This window comes from Zea mays, chromosome 5 (genome assembly GCF_902167145.1).
Source record: "Zea mays cultivar B73 chromosome 5, Zm-B73-REFERENCE-NAM-5.0, whole genome shotgun sequence".
Lineage (NCBI taxonomy): Eukaryota > Viridiplantae > Streptophyta > Magnoliopsida > Poales > Poaceae > Zea > Zea mays.
The window spans coordinates 140827774-140850082 of NC_050100.1; the positions used below are offsets into that span (position 1 = coordinate 140827774).

Consider the following 22309-nt stretch of genomic DNA (forward strand, 5'->3'; position numbering starts at 1 on the left):
ATATCCCGTTTGCGAGGAATCTCCACACTTTGGAGCCTCTCGCCCTTACACTTGAAATTCACAAAGAAGCACGAAGTAAGGGAGGGATGAGCAACACACTCAAGTCAAGAAATCACAGCAACACCACGCACACAAGTCGCAACAAGAGCTCACAACACGACTCAATGAGTTCACAACTCAACTAGAGCTCTAATTGCTACCGCAAGGAATCAAAAGCGTGGAATCGATGTCTTAGTGCTTAGGAATGCTTTGAGAATGCTTGGTGTACTCCTCCATGCGCCTAGGGGTCCCTTTTATAGCCCCAAGGCAGCTAGGAGCCGTTGAGTGCATTCCAGGAAGGCATTTCTTGCCTTCTGTCGACTGGCGCACCGGACAGTCCGGTGCACCACCGGACACTGTCCGGTGCGGATCTCTTTCCTTGTTTGGCGAAGCCGACCGTTGGTGCCTTGGAGCCGTTGGCGCACCGGACACTATCCGGTGCACACCGGACAGTCCGGTGCCCCCTTCTAGCCGTTGGCTCAGCCACGCGTTGCGCCCGGATTAAGCGGCCGATCGTTGGCCCGGCGACCGTTGGCTCACCGGACACTGTCCGGTGCACACCGAACAGTCCGGTGAATTATAGCCATACGCCGTTAATTTCTTCCCGATCGCAGCAAGTTCGCCTGAGCCAGCCTGGCGCACCGGACAGTCTGGTGCACCCAGACAGAGCTGGCTTTGGCTGAACAAGGCCATCTCTTCTCCAATTCGATTTCTCCTGTTTCCAGCACTTGGACACAATACATTAGTCTCTAAAACAATGTACTAAGTCTGAGAAACATACCTTTATACTTGATTTGTACTTCGTCCACCATTTCACACTTAGGCACTTGTGTTGGACACTAAATCACCAAAATACTTAGAAATGGCCCAAGGGCACATTTCCCTTTCAGTTAGAAAATGAGTTTTCTAAGAATGCCATGAGAGTGATTCGCAGTGACAATGGCACATAATTCAAAAATACTCATTTTGAAACCTTTTGTGCTTCTTTGAGACTCGGGCATCAGTTTTCCTCTCTGTATGTGCCTCAGCAGAGTGGCATTGTTGAATGCAAGAATTGGACCCTTGTTGAGATGGCCAGGATGATGCTCGATGGCCATAGGATTCCTAGGCATTTTTGGGTCGAAGCGATCAACACTGCTTGCCATGTGTTGAGCCACATTTTTGTTAGAGCTTTCTTGAATAAGACTTCATATGTGTTGCAGTTTGGACATCCACCCAAGGTTAGTCATTTCAGGGTGTTTGTTGTAGGTGTTTTGTCTTGAAACAGGGTAATTTGGACAAGTTTGACTCACTGTCTTGTGATGGCATTTTCCTTGGTTATGCTTTACATTCTAATGTTTATTGTGTTCTTAACCTAGAGAATAATCGCATAATGGAGACCTATGAGGTTACTTCCCTTGCCTTTGAGCCTGCAGGTCTAGATCAGATGGGACAAACCATTTTAGTGGAGGAGGAGCACGACGATGCCGATTGGGATGATCCCAAGCCGACTCCACCGGTTGCCCTAGTCGAGCCTGCTTCCACTACTTTAGTTGATGGACCCGACCCCACTTATACCACATGGGGTCTAGTCGAGCCTATGCATGATGAGACTAGACTTGAGGCTACTGTTGTGGGGGAGGCCACCTTTTCGAGGACGGCTCCACGACATTCTAAGCACGATCACCCTCCTCAACAGATGATTGGTGAGATTTCTAAGCTAGTCACTCGCTCTAGGTATCAGTAGATGTCCCCACTATGCTCACTCAGCTTTTGTTGCTTCTTTTGAGCCTTGGGATGTTGGACATGCTTTGTCTGATCATAAGTGGGTCAATGCTATGCATGAGGAGCTTGAAAATTTTGAGGGAAACCAGGTTTGAGTTTTAGTGCCACCTCCTTTAAACTACCATCCCATAGGTACCAAATGGGTTTTCAAAAAACAGAGTGAGGATGGGTTGGTAGTGAGAAACAAGGCGAGGTTGGTTGCCCAAGGGTTTTGCCAGAAAGAGGGCATTGATTATGAGGAGACGAGCATAGAAGACGAGCCCCAGGAAGGTGTTTTTTGGACCTTTCGTGCAGGGCCTCCCAGGTATGTTTCATGGCCTGAGCTCGTTATGAAAAATTTCTATAGGTCATGTCGTTGGAGATGCTTTTAAGAATCGAAAACAAATGACCAAAAATCTCCATAGATCGGAGTCTCTTGCAGTCATACACAGTTGATGTGATTTAGACCTCTTAAGAACAACAAGAGGGAGGAGTAAAACAAAACATATACAAGAGCAAAACACAGCAACACTAGAATGTCTAACATAGCTCAGAACGGTGCTCAGATCTGGAGGCTAGAAAAAATAATGCATGACCATTGCCGTTGTTTATGATAGTGAAGAAAAAGGATATAGGGTGGCATAAATAAAGGTTAAAACGGAAAATTTTCGGTTATTGGAAATCATTTTCGAAATTTTACTGAAATGTAGGGCTAAACAGAAAGGTTATTGAAGATACGGAAACTAAATCGGTAGAAACAATCGAAAACGGAAACAATTTGAGCCTCTTCCGACTGTTTCCGAAAATTTATTCGGCATTTTATGGTCGGTAATGATTTCGGTAAATTTTTATAGAAATATTAAATCTGAACTGGTCTTTGTAGATTCATAATAAATTTATCTTAACTTAGAAAAATATGAAACAAATTTTTATTGTTTTCTTAAAATCAATATCTATCTAATGCTATGTAGTTTAGTATTGTACGAAACTTTTATGGATCTTATTTATAGTTTCTTTCTAATTATTACTCTTGATACATATATTCATATTTTACACGAGAGCCTTAGAAGGACCAGGATGATATCAATTATGTTGACTTTCTAACTATATGTATGTGTGCATGTATAGTGCTTGTCACTTGTATTTATGAGATATTGCTTTAATGTTTTGTGAGATCTATCTATTATAATCGTCTTCTAAGAGGATTTCATATACGGTTATTTTATTTACGGAGTTGGCTACAAAATATCCGTCTCCCAAACTGGATTTACGGAGATGGTCAAAAGTAGTGCATCTCCTAAAATCTATTTTCTAATTAGTCCGCATATATTGTTGTATGAAATCGATCAAGTTATATACTTATATGGCTAGTGTAATGTTCTATAGTTTGATATCTTTATCGTTTTAAAATAACTGTTTTGGCAATTTTTATTGTTATTTTTGCACTTTCGTTCGTATACTTTCGTTGTCGACATTATCGAAATATCGATGTCATTTTCATTTCCGACAATATCATATTGTTTTTTACTTTTATCAAAATAATTTGAAAATAAAAAATAAAAGTGGTGATCCTTTTTCCGATCCGATCCTTTTTGCCCCTAGGCATAAGGCATGACGTCCTCGCTAATGGAGGTGTGTGCAAGTGCAACGCTCTGAATGAATTTCGGAGAAGCTGGTTCATTGACTCCAGAGCCCGGAGACACGACGCGTCCGCTGTGCAGAGCAGTGCAGAGGGTAGGTGTAGCGTACCTATCCATTATCCGGTCTCTGTCAATGTAAAGCGGTTTCGAAAAGAAAATATAGATAGAAACATGTGTAACTGTGTAAGATAACAAACAATAAACGACACTATCACGCTGCAAAACAGATGCGGGTACGTACACGTACTCGATGCGTCGGAGAGATCAATCTCACGGCGTGTGATAATCATCAAACATGCCGACCATGTCGACGCATGCAGCTATATCTATCTAAATAATTGGATAAACACTAAGTATATCTATCTAAATATCATTATAAAACTTTTAGCATCATTATATCATCCATTTAACAGCACCATAGATAATTGGATAAATAGCAACACTAAAATACTCTCTACTATACTTAAAGCATCAGTTTCAACGGTTGTCGTCATCTTTTTACAAAAAAAAAATCCACACATTTCTTCCAAATCAATTCAGCGTAAAATGTTAAAAAGCGGTGCAGAATGTGGGGTTTGAACCTACACCATGATAGAAGAAGGGTGTGAGACACTGGGCGAAGCTGTCTAACCAGTAGAACATCATACTCAATTACTACAAAACAACCACCCATTTAGCAATGCATATATGTGTTGCAAAAAGTTCATATATGCGTTGCTAAGTTCTATACCAACACATAATTATGTGTTGCCTATACTGCCGTTGCTAGGATCTATAACAACACTTATACATGCGTTGGTAAAACCAAGAGTTAAGTGTTGCCATGCTACAATGGATATCCGAGGACTATAGTAACGCTTCCATGTGTTGCAAGAAATGAACTATGTAATAAATATTATTATTACAATAATTTAATTTGAATACAAATGTAATCAATGTAGCTGAAAATTTATATATTATACCAAACTCATACACAAAATATAAACAAATATATTTATTATTTAGAACTAAATTCTTGAATTACAATAGTAACCACATACATTGTTTTTTCTTGTTCCATACAAAAGATTGTAAGGGGAAAAATAGTATCAAAGCCATATTGAAATCTACCACCTCTCCATCCTGCATCTCTTGTGAACGAAATCTTCACTAATTTGTGTTGATCCGTTCTTAGTAAACAAATGAACTTGCTTCACATTACTGCTTGGTGATAAGAACACACCAATGCAAAGGATGCATCCAACTTTTTTGCCAATCATGGCGGTTTCAAGATACAAAGTTTCTATAAGATTGTCTGCCTTCTTTTACTTCCTTCAATTCATCCATACATTGCTAGTTGTAGTGCTACCTGAGTTAATATATGTATCCATTCACATAGAGAAACAGTTAGATTAAATATAAATCAGATGTCTACCTCAGTCACCAAGCTTATTACGGTAATAGATAAGCAAAATTACCTACTGCTAAGCAGACCACACTGGCCCTCTACAAAAGAAGATATAATAAATACCAGATGTCATGAACTGCTGACAACTCTTTTGAACATCAGCATGGCCTGGTTCTTAAATGAAATTTGTTAAGATCGACATGCAGTAGTATTACTGTATGAGTATGCTATCCTGCAATTTTCAGAAGAATGATCACAAGGAAAGCACGGTTAAAGAGGAGCGCTTACTAATTTTCAGAGTGGCATCACTGCAGCACTATATTTCAGTGCGATCACAAGATCTAAAAGTTATATCAGTCCCATTGTCCCAAAACACAAAGCAATAAGATAAGATCCTATAGTTCAATTATGTAAAATTAAGCTATGAAGCCAATCCCATCACTAAACTGCAGAAGCAACTTTATTTATAATAAGGCCACATAAGCACGACTGCTCAGCAGCAGAGCTTCTCTGCAGTTTTGCCTTGCATCCATATTCAACATAATCCTCCTGGGAACAAATGAAACTAAGAGATAAACCATTCTTAAGTCAACAAACTCTACTCATTGCTATGGGTTACAGATCAAAGTTGGGTACATCATAATGAACAAATAAAAAAGAGAGACATTACAATTGATATATAAATTACACATCCTAACCATGAAATTCTTCTCTCTAAAAAAGGAAAGGACAGTAAGAATTTTACTTTGTGAACAAAGCTGAAAGGTGGTTACTATTGTAGCTTGTTCTTCTGAAAAAGATGGTGAGCGAGTAAAAAAAGACCTTCAGGAGCTATAATGCATTGGTGCTTGCTAGGGATTTTCAAGACCTCTTTTAATAACTTTAGCTTTGTAAATTTAATTACGTTAACATGACATATTCATTGGGATGTCTACAAAATTCCACATGTTAGAAATCAACTTTTACAACAGAGAATTATAAATGGCAAATGGCAAAAATTATATCAACATACACATACTGAGACTAAAAGTTAGTAGACATACTTATATTCTTATTTAAAGAGACACTCGTAATAAGATTTAAGGAGCATAAAGCTAAACCTGCTAGGACTCGAATGAAATATTGTAAGAGAGCAAAGCCTCACCAACATAATCCCATCAAGATTTCAACTCTTGGCTCGAAGACATGTCCAAACCACCTGAGGCTCTCGTGTGCATCCAACTCGAACAATCATGTTAGCACTATCCACACGCCATCAACCACATCAAACATGAGAAGCCTCTCATCCATGGCGTTATACAAACAAAGAATCCTCAATCTGTCTGCATCCTGAAATGAGAGAAACTCCCAAACCTAGCAGTTAGCAACTCATCAAAAACCTCCTTATCGTCGCCTAATCGTCAGATGACCACCTGCTAAACTTCACCAAAGCTCTTCATCCCACTTACTAAGAAGAGGCTCCCATAAAAAAGAAATAGGTGCGCCATAGAGCATCATCACAACAGGTGGATCTCGCCATAGTAGCGCACAAACTACATGATGAGGCTTCCTATAAGTAATTCAGTGAGATCACAACTGAATATTGATCTGACAGGAGAATTGCTAAAGGACCACCTGGGATTATTGTAGATTTTTATTACCTGGTCATTTTGTGCATCATGTAGTATTTATGATCTCCAATGCTGACCAGTGAGGAGATAAAGTGCATGCATGTTCTCGCCACTTGTCGATGGGGACAACATGACAAAGACAAGAGATCCAATCAACTGGAAACGAATAGCAAGAAGAGCTAGCTACGTAACATGACTGTGATAGGACAATGCATGTTCTTATCTAGGATGAACTTACCACGAAGGCAAGAAACCGGAACTTCGGGCTTAGGCGCTGGGCCGCTGGCTCCGTCGCGGCTCCGTCGCTGGGCGCTGGCTCCGTCGTGGGGCGTTGCGCTGGTTTGTCGCGGCTGCTGGGCGCTGGGCCGCTGTCTTAGGCCGACCGCCGGACGACTGGACGAGGGTGGGTGAGGGCGTGAGGCTGAGCACGAGCAGCGGAGCAGTCTGAGCTGCTGAGGAGGCGGCGCGGCGCTAAGGGCTGATGGGAGCGGGACTCAGGTCACGGGGTCAGGACTCAGTAGTGACGGTTCATGGTTGGGCTGACTCAGTGTGATTCATGACTAGAATTGGGCCGATCCGCCGATGGGCCAATAAAGCAGATGCATGACAGCATGGAGCAGGCCCAATCCCGGGTACCCGCCCGAATAGTACCCGTATCCTACCTGGGATTTTCGGGTACTAACCGGGTATTGGTGATTCTGTATCATACCCGTATCCGATGTTCAATATCCGGGTAATACTCGTATCCGTCCCGACAAACAAAATATTCGTACCCGTATCCGAAATTCCGTCCCTTTTTTGTACCCGTATCCGGTACCCGTTCCAGGTAGCCGCCCCGTTTTCATCTCTAGTAGCCTCTGTTGCAAATCCGACGACAGAGAAAATTTATAGGTTGTTTGATTTTTTTTAACACCAAATTTGACTAACTCGTCCTATTAAAAATTTATGAAAGTATAAAAAAATTAAACAACAATAAAAATAAATAGTAATTATGATTTTTAATAAGATGAGTAAATCAAACTTGGTGTCCAAAAAAATCAAATTATCTAGAAAATCAGACGAAGGGAGTACTTTGTAAGTAATAAAACCAATATATTGATTTGCATAAATACTGCATATATGCTTGAAACGCATGATAAGCGTTGCTAGGTAACACAAATACTATGGATGACACTAACAACACATGACAAATGTTGTTAGGTGACATAAATACTACGAATAACCCTTGCAACACATGACAAACGTTGCTAGGTAATTTGGATATTCTATGTATGACACTTGCAACACATGGTAAACGTTGCTAGTTGATTTTTCTTGCAACATATGAATGTGTGTTTGTAGCATCCGTTGCTACCTAATTTCTTGCAACGCATAAACCGTTTTGTTGCAATGTATGTGTTGCTATAGGGTTGTTCGTGTTGTAGTATTATAATATTGAATATAATTGTACATATCTCTACTACTTATTAAGGTTGTAAGGGTAGCCTGCCGTTCTGCCTTCGTTCAATCTGGATCGTCCATCGCTGTTGTTCAATCTGGATCGTCCATCGCCACACTAACCTGCTAGCCACGCCCTCACCCCGCGGTCCCGCCCCATCCGCGCGCTCGCTTCGCGCAAAAAATCGACACAAGTTGACAATACCAAGAGCTAATTACACGAGCTGACTGCTTCCTCTGTAGCACAAAGGTTTATAAGTTGCTACCGCAACCTTTGGCTGGCCGATATGGTACATTATATTTGCGTCGCGGTAGCCTGCGTGAGCTAAGTTATTTGGTTGCCGTATGTGGCCCATCTATCAATTAAATTCTATAAGGCCCATCTATGAAAAACCCTAGAGACTTCACGCAGGCAGTCTTCACCGCGCGGCGGCCTCATACCCGCAGGCAGTTTTCACCGCGCGGCGGCCTCATCCCTGCCGGCGAGCCTCCACTCCCCTCCGCCGGTAAGCCTCCACCGCCCCATCGATCGCTCCTCACCCGCCGGTGGCCTCCCCCTCGACGGACATTTCTTGGTGCATTTGGCCCCCCTCCACCACCAGCGAAATTTACCCACCCCGAATCGCCCCCCAAAATCGGTCCTACACCGCACCAGATCACATCTCATGATTCCAATGAGAATTCGAAAAGGAGGAAGAAATGACGGAGGTGGCGCTCCTCCGGGGCCCGACCAACCTCGCTTCCACCGTAAGCCGCGCCTCCGCCTCCTCCCCCTCCTCAACGCTGTGCTATTTAGCCAATGCCGACAGCGACGTGCTCCCAAGAAGCGGTAGCCCCGAGCGCACTGCGGGATCTGCTAGGAGCCGACGACTCCTTGAACAGCGCGGGCAAGAGGCCGTGGAAGAGGAAGAGGAGTGGTGGTCGTTCTTGGCGCTGCTCTTCGAGCTGTTGTAGAAGTCGCTGCTCGGGTGCAGGACGGTGGGCGGCGGTGGTGAAGGCGAACATGGCGGCGGCGGGATGGAGATTAGGCTGCCCACGGACGTGCAACATGTCGCGCACATCACGTTCGACAGGTTCCATGGATTCCTGGGGCTGCCCGTTGAATTCAAGCCCGAAGTGCCCCTCCGTGCTCCCAGCGTACAGTATGTCTCTTAGTGTCCATCGTCAATTCAGATTAATTTTAAGTTCACGCTTCCAGAAATCTGACTTTATTTTTGCAGAATTTACTTATGCAATAACATGAACTTTTTTAGCTCCAATTTGAACTTTAACTTGAGGGTGTTTGCAGTTTTTCTTCTTTTAATTCCAAGTATGTCTGGTGCTTTGGTAATTGATATGAACAGTTGATAACAATAAGTATTAGATTATGTTCTTTTAGAAAGCTGTAAAATCTAGATGATGTTTGCTTGACACAGGTTCGTTAATAGTTCATCACTCTTTAGCATTTTGATGGCATGCTCATTTCCGCAATATAGTTTTGATCCTTGAAAAGTGGTCCCTTTTGTTTGTGTTACAGCCTCCATGCTCCCTTGATCTGAAATATCATTGAAAAAGCAAAATTTTAAGTGGAATTTGAGTTTCGTTTGAATTGTGTTATGAAGTATGAAGTTGGTTTTCGTGTTGGCGGCCTTAGCAGGATCTGAACTACGGTTGATGAAATGGGCATGTCTTCTGATAGTTGATATGCTTTGGACCGCAACTGTTCATAGAAATAATTTCTGTGTTTTTCCCATGTTCCATCAAACAATTGGTCAATCATTTCGCTGATGCAATCTTGTAGCATCCATGATTTTACTGTACTTGCTTACCTCATCTAAGAATTATTCCGATTGTACTAGGTACATAAAGTTGATTGTTACATCATCTGTCATCAGTAAGATTGGAAAGTTGCTAGGGATTTCAAAAAATGTTGTCAAATCATGTCTGGCAATTTGGAAGTTGCAAAGTTAGTTAAAAAACTGTGTGAAAGATATGTTTATGGACATGAATGAACTCAGTTACAAGAAAATTCATCAATAAATTTGCAAAATTGTAATAACTGTCCTAATGATCAGCTACTACTTCTAAAAGTTTACTACTATTGTTTACCAGCAAGACAAAGGTGATAAAACTTGATGGGGTACTAATTAAACCGTTTGAGGAGAAATATCAGAAGGATGCTTATACATACCAAGCAAGACATGTAAGAAGCAAGCTCTCCATCCTTTTGACGAAGTGCTGACTCAAAAGCACTTGGAGTCATGGTCCTCAGATAATATGACATTACTTTCTGAAGACATTCGCCTCTCTAATGAAGCATTGTCAGATAAATCCAATGAAGCCTGAAGGAAATGGCTTTCTTCTATACTATTTATACTGCCAGAACTAGGCAGCTTTCTGAGAGGGGCATTTCCTTCAAAGAGAAAAATAGGAAACAATTTAAAAAGAATGGTACTTCATCAATGCAAGAGGTGTCATACTATCTGACTTATTATAGGGACAGGACGCAAACTATAAGAAAAGTGCATAGGTGTCATGTATCATGTTTCTTATTGGGAGTTCCAAGTTGTTGGTTTTCAGCATTAGGCTAAAAAGAATAAACAAAAGGGTTCTATATTAGTTCTGCTTTATAATTGTTTTGTAGGTGTTTATTCCGATAAACATCCGAGGAACGCACTGGTATCTTACCGTCATCAATGCAAGAAATATGGAGATACAAGTGCTCGATTGACTTGGTACTTCATCCGGCCACAATGACCTCACTGACTCCGCGAGTTTGCACAAACCAAACAATTAGTAATCTCTACTACTAATTACGTTAGTAGTGTAGGCGTCCAACCACTTGCATGGCGCACGTTCTGCCAAGCCCGCATGCCGCAGCTACCCCAGCCGTGCATCCCGTAGCCTCCCCGCATACGCCGCGCGATCCGCCCGCTTCCTCCTCCCCGCGCCCGCAGCACCCGCCGCCGATGGCAGCCGCCGCGTCCGTGCAAGGGAAGTTGCTTCCCAAATCCGCGCACGGGTACAAGATTTCCTCTGTCCAACCACTCGCATGGCACAAGTGCTCAGATTTGGATCCCGCAGACAAGATTTCCCAAATCCCGCAGACAAGTTCATCCGAGCGCATCTCGCAGCCCCATGCGCGCATCCCGCAGCCGCGCCGCAGCCGCTCCTTCCATCCACGAGGATCCCCCAGCCGCTCTTTCCGTCCTCGTGAGGATCCCTCAGCCGTTCCTTCCATCCTCGCGGATCCGAGCACGCTCGATCGGATACCCTTAATCGCGGCTACCATAAACACGCTCCTACCCCACGAAATCGATGGCGCGCGTGTTGAGGGCGTGGGGAGGAGGTGCGCGGCCGCCATCAATGATGTCGTACCCATCTACTCCACGATTCTCACCATTCTTCCTGGTTGCCAATCAGTTTTTGGTTCCCCCGCTGAAGCTCAGATCTATCTGAATGGCTTCCCTATGAAGCATCATCTGGTTGCTCATTGGCGTCACCTTTGTTCTATTGAAACTGGACATCTTCTATGTTGGTTGTTAACATTAAGAATTGTTCTTGTTAGGAACTATTATCTTGTTGGTTGCTCTCCCATGCAGTGGTGTTGTAGGAATTTTATTCTTCTGCAGTAACAGGTACATAACCATTGGTGCTTTCAGATTTGTCGAGTACCATAAGGTCAGAAGTTGCATTATCTTCTTTTGCTTCCACTATAATGTTCTCATTCTGGTGGCTGCTATCTGATGCATTAGTGTTGCTTGAATTTTTTTTTCTGGAGCAGGCATGGAATCGTTGGAGTTTTCAGATTTGTCTACCACGGTTTCAGAAGTTGCATTTTCGGTGTTTGCTCCCACTACAATGCTCTCATCATTGTGGGTGCTCTCTGATATTGTAGTATTGTCGGAATTATCTTCTACTGTAGCAGGAATGGGATCACTGGAATTTTTGGATTTGTCAAGATCAGGCTCAGCTTCTTTCTGCTGCAGGAGTTCCTTTATAGTTGTCGTCTAATCTGGGTTTGAAGCAATTGCGTTCTCTTTCATTTGGTTGATATGGCTCTCTTTCTCCACAAGAGCTGCTTCCAATTCTTTCTGCGTGTTGGTAAGATATGTCGTGGTAGTTTCTGAATCCATGAGCTTGTTTTTCAATTCTGCCCTCTCAATACTTAGGACAAATGTTTTTCAATTCTGCCCTCTCAATTCTGCTTCCAATTATATTTGTTTGTTACAAAATACTTTAAATTGTCATTTCATTTAAACTTTTTATTGTAAACTAGAAAGTATACATACATATACACGGATTTGTACATGTAATCATGTACAAAATTCGCCACACCTCAAATTTTGTGCGTCCTCCGCCACTGCTCGCCCCCACACCTCGCCCTCCATCCACCTCCCCAAATGATGTGCCTTCCTGGAATTAAAAAGGCCGAAGGGAGGCCACACACGAGACCACCAATCGGACACACGCGAGTACATCCGACGCCCACCATCAGCCAGGTGATGGTCGATTACGAGTTCATCCTGCGCAATTCTTTCTTAGTGTTGAGTATGTTGTTCTTTTTTCTAGACATAGGTTACAGGTTTATTTCAGAAATAAGTTTATGCAATGTGTTTCTGCAATGTGTTGGGTTCAGTCATACATTGGACAGTCACAGGTAGGTTACAGGTTTATTTCTGAAATAAGTATATTTCTGAGACATAGGTTACAAGTTTACCGATCCTCTCCATGCAACTGGTCTGTTATGTTTCATTCGATTTTCAGTTAAGTCATAGTACTAAACTGCACAGTCTCATTCGATTTTCAGTTAAATCAATCTGTTAATTTTGTACCATAATTTTAAATATGTTCATCTTCTCTTTGTGCATTTAAATATGTTAGTTTTGTACAATTCAAGTATGTCAAACCAATTTTGCTAGACTATTTAGTAGTACGGATATCTTTAACTTTGTTGCCTGCTCTTTGCTCATGCTCCAACTAATTTCAGTGCCTAATGCTACTCATAGTACTAAACTGGACAGAGTAGACCTTACAACTGGACGTACCTTCCTGTTCATACAATTAGTTAGTTCTTGTTGCTAACTAAAAATTTGTAGCTATTTAATAATTCTGTTAGAATATCGTTTGACTTTGTAAACATGATTTTAGTGTACTGAGTTCAAGGTAATATATAGCTAACTGGTATCTTTGAATACTGAACCAGATAGTAGAGCCGTTGCGATGCCCGTGCCTCTGCCCCCGCCTCCTCCGCCCTCGCGACGCAACATCACTGCAAACACTCTAGCAGTGCTAGAAGCCATGGCTGCACACAATGTGAGGACTCTCATCTACTCCAGCACGTGTGCGACCTATGGAGAGCCTGACAAGATGCCCTCGCTGAAGGAACTCCCCAGGTCAGCAGTTCAGTTATGATTTCTGAAACCATTAGTTCCTTTCTAAAATCAAGTTGAACGCCTCTCTAGCTAGCATTAACAAAAAAATGAGGTTAAAGTTTAGAAACTTCACTTCTGGTTCAGGAACACGGCTTTCTTCAACACTTCGTAAGTGGATTATTTCCTATCCAGAATTTGTCATAACCATTACTAGGCAGAAATCATCATTTGGTTTCATAATTTGCTAATTGTAGTAAATGGTTAATTAAACAAGCAAGGAGTGTACAATTTTCCTTAGCCTGTTTCTACTACTAATTATTGTTTTGAACTGGTATTTTCATTTTCTTTGTGCAATCCAACTACTACATCTATCACTCCAGTATCATCCCGAACGTTTCAATTTCAAATATGTACCCTATAGTAGTCTGGAGTTGCACATATATATTTTAGATCCCAAGCCCAAAATCTTTTAGATCCCAGTTCATACCAATTTAATGTTAAGTTTGCCCCCACAACTGATCTCGATTTCTATTCTCAGCATTATATTGGTGATATCTCAGAGTTGGATGCATTGGAAGGCTTTGCTAAAGGTTTTCCTGGTTTTTATCATAGATCTGTGCATAAGATTTGTCTTGATTTTTTGTTTGTTTCAGAGAAAGCAGTATTCTAACATGGCATGTTCCTACCTTGTTTTCTTATTTGTCTGTGTTGTCTCCTGCATGTTCTACACAAAATCTTTGTACCCACAATCTTTGTATTCTAACATCGATAAGTGCCCAAAATCTTTGTATGCTTCTAAACAGACCTTTGGTATTGTTGTACACATTGGATTCAATACCAGTTCTGTTGTCCCGGTAAGTAATTGTCCATATTTATATTATTAAGGGTTTTCAATTATTTACAGTGTGTTCCCATGCGTTTGGTGAACATTAGCCATGTTGTTTGGCATATACATCTTTCAGCTGCACTTATCATGTCATTTACATTTCACCATTTTGAAGTGGATCTGAAGTCACATTGTTATTTTTTTGTATTGATCTACTACTACCTTGTCAATTGTTTTTATTTTCTAAATTTTTAGGGAGTTCCAATGTTCTACATGGGCGATGAATATGGTCACACAAAGGGAGGGAACAACAATACGTAATGCCATGACCATTATGTCAGTCCGATGCCAGCACATATTAACACATTGTTTTAATCAATTTCTTTGACATTCTTGTAATTTTCTAGCCTTTTAATTTGGTTGTGCAAGTCAATTATTTCCGTTGGGATAAGAAGGAAGAACAATCCTCTGATTTGTACAGATTCTGCCGTCTCATGACCAAATTCCACAAGTAAATAATCTTCCCGCCAAATAGTTTCCGTGCTAAATTGATGATGGTTCCTCTGTTCACCAAATGGCAAGATCTTGTACAGTTTACGTTGCCACTATCTATTCATGTTCTTTTGGTGTGCAATACAAGGAATGTGAATCTCTTGGCCTTGAGGACTTCCCGACTTTAGAACGGTTGCGATAGCACGTCATCAGCCCGGGAAGCCTGACTGGTCAGAGGCAAGCCGATTCTTTGCCTTCACCATGGTACAGACATAACACCTACCACCATCATCACTATAGTCATTTCAAGAATCGTTTTTCTACCATTAAGTAGATCAGAGAGAGATCGAAAAAGAAGTTGATGGTTTCTTATGTATCTGTTACTGCAGAAGGACAAAACCAAAGGCGAGATCTACGTGGCCTTCAACACCAGTCACCTGCCGGTGGTCGTCGGGCTTCTAGAGCGCTCTGGGTTCCGATGGGAGCCGGTGGTGGACACCGGCAAGGAGGCACCATATGACTTCCTCACCGATGGCCTGCCAGATCGTGCTGTCACCGTCTACCAGTTCTCTCATTTCCTCAACTCCAATCTCTATCCTATGCTCAGCTACTCCTCCATCATCCTTGTATTGCGCCCTGATGTCTGAAAGAAGCGGATACAATAGAGTATACTGTAGCCGTAGTATATATTTTCTTTGACTTCCTTTTGTAGATCTGCCAAACACAAACACAACTAAGCAATGTAGCACATACTATTGGCACGGCCCTCCACTCATTTACATTCTAAATTTTATATTTTTTTATAGTTCCTGAATTTGATCGCTCCTAAATACTTTGTCTGAAATCTGTTACTTTTTTGCCTTACACTTACAGTGAAAATGTCAACTGCCACTTTGTACATGCCTGATAAATAACTGAAGTTGACCTCATGTTCTATGCTTAAAACTGAATGCAGTGATCAGTACATGTATTTGTTTCGAAGCTTGTATTTCCTTCAGTTTGTAGGGGCTTCTACACTAAGTGTAGACACACCTATTTGTATATTGGCCCATGGATCATATGTGATTCATGATATAGCATCGACATCATGGTTCAATTATCGTGATATATGTTTCCGTTGCAACGCACAGGCACTCACCTAGTGTATATATGATTTTTTGTAAAATAAAAAAATCATGTCGGGTCGGGGCAGCAACACGGGCCGAGGCTACGGCCTAAGCACCGCACGACGCTCGTGTCGGGTTGGTCCAGACACTATTAAATGGGTCGTGCCTCGGGCCAGCTCGCCAGACACGACCCATTTGGACATCTATACCTCCGCACGATAATGATGGTCCTCGCCTTAGTTGCCACCACCTCGTTCGACATTCTACTTCTTTTCTCTCTCCCCTCATGCCTCCACCTCCGTGCCACCCCATTCTCGACAGAGGACGTAGGAGCATGCGGCTCCTCCCCGTATTCATCCGACACCAGCAACGACACGACTCGCGTAGTGGCTATTGCACGTCCACGAGGACGTTTCACATCATGCGCGCACCATCGTTTTCACCATCGTCGGACGTCCCGTTTTTCTTCCCGACCTTCGCCCTGTTCTTCCTCCCCAAGCTGCTGCCCCGCTCACGGTCGTAGCCGTGAGCCGACCGACGCTCGTCGATGCGGGTATGGTGCGAGTCGTTCACTCTCCTGGCATTCTCCATGTGTGCCGTCAAGGAGGACATGGTGGCGCCTGCCACACTTAGCTTATCTTGGCGATGAGGAGTACAGGTCTGAGATATTGGACAACCAAGGCCCGTAGTGTGGCAGCAGTCGGCATATGCTACGGAGTTGGTGGTGGTGTTGTGTCGCTTCGGCGGGTTCAGGGCTAGGAAGACACTCGCATTCTCTCGCCCTTCTCGGATTGACACCTGGTGCGGGTGCCTCTCGGTTTGGAGCTGCTCCGACTGGGCTTCTTTCTCCGCTTGCATGCTCTCTCCCTATATATCTAGCTATATACTACCTATGTCACCTCTAGATGCTCAGGTCTTCGTCGTGTCCTTCTCCGTCAACGAACAGGTATGTCCGCCTTTTCCCTTCCCCTCCTGCTCTACGTAACCTTGGAAGTGGAGGAGGCGATGGATGGTGGTCTCTGATTTACTGCATATGGTACCTGTGCGTTCATAAAAAATATTATGCGAATAGCGGAGACAATCAATAAAAAATCTTGAGATCTTTTTGGTGGATAATTTACGTGAGTATTGTTGTGAGCCGTCGCAACGCACGGGTAACCGATTTGTACTACATAATTCATTACATGTTTTATTACATGATTATTATATAGTTGTTAAGCTTTCTACGACATTATCATCCAAAAGGTTTTTAAATAGTCAAAAGAGATGGATGATTAAAGCCCAAGTTTATACTTTTGGGCTATGTTTATACTGGGTATTTTATACCTACGGGTTAATGGGTATGAGTAAGGTAGAACATTCTAATATCCATTTATCCATTAGGGCTTGTTCGGTTATTCCTATCCCATGTAGATTGGATGGAATTGGAAAAAATTGTGAAATATTTTGACTTGTTTGGGATTGAAACCCATTCAATCTCACCCAATCCACATGGATTGAGAGCAAAACGAACAAGCCCTTAGGTGGAGTTTTTTTTGTCCAATACATAACTCATGTGTACAATATTTAGCTCACATATGTACTTTAATAGAGTAAATACCCATCGAATATCGAGTCGTCAGTACGCATTTCCATCTCTAGTAATTGATCGGATAGTCAGAGTCGACGGGGAGTTCACAGTTTAGTAACCATTGAATTGTTCAATAGCCAACTGTCCAGAACAGTTATGATGGTCCATGGATGTTTGAACAGTCATATTTGTGATATTTCCTTCCCGTGCCTTTTGGAAAATTGGTGCATGATGACCCTTCCCGCTGATTATTTTCTTCAAAGATGATTAAATAAGTATGTTTTGTTGCAATAATTGGACAATATAGGTTGAGACAATCCCTTACGTAAGACTGTTTGGTTAACAGTTAAGGATTAGGACAGGACTAGTGTCGTCTCCAGCTGTCCGTCAGAATTAGATGGACGAGAGGAAACGCCGGAGAAGTGACTCACTAGTAGAAAAACGCTCTATACTTGCGGTAGTGGCACGTCCGACCCAAGGAACCGCCAGTCAAAATCATGGACTACCAGTAGAAATCAAATTTTAACTAGCGGATTCTTAAGAAAACCGCCAGTAAAAATGCACAATTTCTACATGCGGTTTTGTAAAGAAAACTACCAGTGAAAACGTGTTTCTATTGGCGATTTTCTTAAGAAACCGTCAATAAAAATAATTTCAAACAATTTTTGAGTTTTTTCAAATGACCTCGTACGAAAAACCAACCAAATAAAAGTCGTAGATCTCTAAAAGTTATGAAACTTTGTAGCTGGCAACGTTTTCTTTTGAAATCATTTGGGCTCTCAAAATTGCATTTGAATCTGTCAAATTTAAAATGTAAATTTTTGCAAACAAGCTCAGATGGAAAAGGTATCAAAATAAAAGTTGTAGATCTTAATAACTTATGCAACTTTGTAGTTGACAACCTTTTCTTTCGAATTCGTTTATAGTCTCAAACAATCAATTTATGTTCGGTTTGTTCTAATATGTGGGCAACAAAAAACTATCTAGAAAAAAGGCATGTGTCAGTGTTTCAAACCTCGCTCCAACAAGAAAATTTATTGTGCGCGTTCCGGGCTCTACAAGATGTGCACGGTGGGCATAAGATTTATACTGGTTCGGGCAGAACGTCCCTACATCCAGTCCTCGGTGGCTTGCGCTACCGACACCATTGATGATGAAAGCTCGTAATAGGGGTTACAAGCAAGGCGAGAAAGGGAAGAGATGCTCCCAAGTCTCTTGTTCGTGGTGGAGGTTGTTACAAGGTCGAGTCCTAGCTAAGTCTTGGTTTGGCGACGGGGCTCCGGCCTCCAGGTCCTCCTCATGTTCACCGGTCTTCTGGGTGTTGTCTTCCTTGGGGTCCATCCTTCTGGGTGTGTGCTCGAAGAAGTCACTTCCATGCCTTATTCTCCTAGGAGAAAAGGACCTCCCGAGTCTGGGGGATGGCCTCCTCCTTTTATTGGCCAAGGAGGGGGTCGGCCCGTGATGGCTTCCTCAAGAAGGAGCCATCGGCGATGGTAAAACTAGGCATCTTACCATGTGGTAAAGCCGATTGCTGGGCTGTCTCGTATTCTTTATTATGGACGGCATGAGCAGCGTGGGCCCACGCACCATCATGTGGGCTATGTCGACCCCTGGCCTTCGTAGCTTGGGGCTCGATGCGACTCGTTGTGTTGCGCCCTTCTAGCAGCCTATTCGTTCAGGCCTAGTCCCGATAGGCCATGAGTGTGCCACAGGCTGGGGGACGTGCATGCCATAAATGTGTCGTAGTCCGAGGGGATCATAGGTCATGAGTGCTCTATGGCTCGAGGGGTTTGTAGGTCATGAGTGCGAGGTAGACCGACACGTCCGCTGTTGCTCGGCGTCAGGCGCAGTTAATGCGGTTGGTCATTTATGACGAGTCGGTCTCGAGCCAAGCGTGTGATCCACTCGAGTGGTTTCCCTTCGACACACCCGACCCCCCTGTCTGGTTCCGCCATGCCCAACCCCAGTTTCTATGCCACGGGGTTTGTCCGGGGCGGGCTCTTCCAAGGTAGACGTTACCTATCTCCTCCTACTGACTAGTGGGCCCCAGTTGTCGGAGGCATTTTCCTTGGTGTGCTCGCTGACCAATGGGCTCCAGGGATCAGGGTTCATATCCCCGATAGTAGCCCCCAAACCCCCGAGGGGAGAATGTCTTTCCTCGAGTGCTGATGAAGAATCGGACGCTACCTTTTATCCTAGTGTGTACTTCCACAACCTCGCGTATTTGGTGCTAAAACATCACTGCTTTTCATACGCGGTGCTCGATGTCTAACCCGCTTTGCCACGCCTTGTGCCTCCGTGTAAATAGTCCCTCATTTGGGCAGCTTTTGTCACGTCCTGCCTTTCTTTCTTGAGGGGTGGCCCGCTACAGTTTATAGGAAGCTCCAGTGCAGGAATCCCTCGCCTGACTGCCATCGCAGCAAAATCAACCCAAGGGCCTTCCTACACTAACCACTCCCCTACTGCCCTTGCCCCTTTCGGGTAAGGTAGTCATCCACTAGCTTTCCTAGTTAATCAGCCAAGGGTGTCCCATTAAACCCTTGTGGTAGCACTGTTTTCCCGAGTGGTTCTCCATGTTCCCATTAACATAATGATCTTATCATGAACAGTAAATAATAAACTGATAATAAAAAGTGTAATAATGAGTGATGTATATCTCCATACCCAAAACCATATAAAGCAATAGCATATACTACCCAAAAATATTCAGTGGTAAAACAAGGTATAAAGATAGCCAAAACTGGGTAACCTATTGGATCCCATCAAAATTAACCTATGCAGATCATTATGATTAATAAGAACATGACTGGGTAAAAAGGAAGTGATCAAGGGCACAACTTGCTTTCAATGAGCTCCTGCTCAGCAACTTCTATCTGTTGGGCACCAGGATCCTCTGTGGCTTGCTCATCTACTCGCATCAATACAAACATACATAGTATAAAGAGAAAATTAACATCATACCAAACATGTAAACAAAATACATAATAATAATATACACATTAAAATGATATCATAGGAACAAGAATTAATAATTTTGGAGTTATAGATTTTAAGATATGAATTTCCCAAGGTTTTATGCATTTAATACAAGATCAAGTAATAGATAAATTTTTATGTGTCTTTCATGCCAAAACAGTGGCACTAATGGATAGACAATAATATTACAAAAAATTAGGAACTGGAATGGACCAATTTGGAGTTCATATGCATTTTCTATTAATTATACAAATTCTAGGAATTGTTTCCTATTAAAAACTCATTTTCTAAATAAAGTCTATAGATTTTAGATCTATCTGGACCGCGCACCAATTAATCAGAAGCATAGGGGCTAGCGTGCAAGAATTCCTGCGCTGTACAGGGTGTACTGTGGGTTTGTTCTCTAAAATTATATGGGGTTTTCTGCAAAGTGGCATGGCGAAGGGGTATTGGCCGATTACGGCCGTCCGATTAGAAACGAACGGTGCCGATTAGATCGCCCAACACCCACGCCGCCCGATCTGAATCCAAGAGCCCGAATCGGCCCAGCGATACATCCGCCCTACCAATAATCTTGTCCGTTCCATTTGCATTCAATGATCTCGATTTAAAACGCCTACGACCGCATATGCACCCGTCGTGATCAATTCAATGGCCCAGATTTTTTTATACGGTGGCACACTCTGGACCGTTGATCTATCCATCGACTGCCCACATCCCATCTTCCTCCTCCCGACCCTCTCTTCCAAAACAGAAAACGGCGGAGGTGGCCATCGCCGACGAGGCTAATCCTCGGTATAGGCGCACCAAATTTCAATTCAACGGCTCTACATGTTGTGGTAATCAAAGCGGACCTGGGCAAAGTTTCCATACCGGGAATTGCGTGTGCAGGCGTGACGTCCACGGGGTGGAGCAGCTTCATGGCGGAAGGCAAGGTTCGGCGAACAATTCCCGGTTGCCTGGTGATTGATTCCACCCGCGAACGCCACATACAACCCCCCGATGGCACGCACAAGCCCACGACCCAGCCCAAGATCCCGGCCAACGGCGAAGAACAGACTGGTGGCGGCGCGGATGTTTACTTGACGCAGGGGCATGGTTCTCTCTCTCCTTCTCAGCTTGGGCCCTAATAAGTTCGCGAGAAGCTAGTCCCAGAAGCGGCGCACGCGCTTATATGCGGAGGAGGTTGATTCCGCAACGGCCTCCTGAGCTCGCGGTGGGAGATGGCCGCGCGGAAGTCGGTGTAGCAGGTGGATTTCGCGAGCAATGGCGACAGAGGATGACCAGTGGGTCCCAGGCCGCAGTGACCACGCCCGCCCGCGGGGTTCTCGGATCGCCGTTTGACTCCTGGACCCACCCGTCAGTGAACGATAGGTCACACGGAGTGCTGACTCACCGGGTCCACCCACCAGCGATCCGCAGCACACACGACACACTCGCCTGGGCCGCGCTGAGGGAGTTAAGGTGGTTATGGGCCAGAATAGTAGCTGTCGGCCCGCTTAGGTCAGATTCGTTTTATTCTTTTCTTTTTACCCTCTATTTCCTTTTCTCTATTTCCAAATTCAATTTGGATTCAAATTTAAATTCAAAGTGTGTGGCCAATTCGTCTTCACATTTAAATGTTCAATTTACACATAGAATGGTAATTATTTATTTATTTATAATATTTTTATTTTATTTTGTTTTGTATAGCATTTCTCTCTTTCTATATTATTTCCAATTTCCCCAATTCGCACTTTTGGGGTTAAATCCAAATTCTCCACTCTTTGTAATATTTTTATCTATGTTATTATTGTTTTGAATGCACAAACAAATAAAATCCAATATGATGCAGTGGTTTACTTGTGTCTTAGTAAAGTGTCGGGGACCATAATTAGGGGTACCCTCAAGGCTCCTAATTCTCAGCTGGTAACCCCCATCAGCACAAAGCTGCAAAGGCCTGATGGGTGCGACTAAGCCAGGGATCGGTCCATTCGAGGGACTCGATCACGCCTCGCCCGAGCCCAGCCTCGGGCAAGGGCAGCCGACCCCGGAGAATCTCCGTCTCGCCCGAGGCCCCCCTCCAGCGACGAACAAACTTCCGGCTCGCCCGAGGCCCAGTCTTCACCAAGAAGCAACCCTGGCCAAAT

The 22309-nt window shown here is 43.3% G+C and overlaps 2 pseudogenes; both read left to right on the forward strand.

Annotated features, from left to right (window-relative positions):
* Window positions 1-8537: 8537 nt before the first annotated feature.
* LOC109939537 (rho GTPase-activating protein 4-like) lies at window positions 8538-9011 on the forward strand (annotated as a pseudogene).
* On the forward strand, window positions 11366-15248 carry LOC103626958 (uncharacterized; annotated as a pseudogene).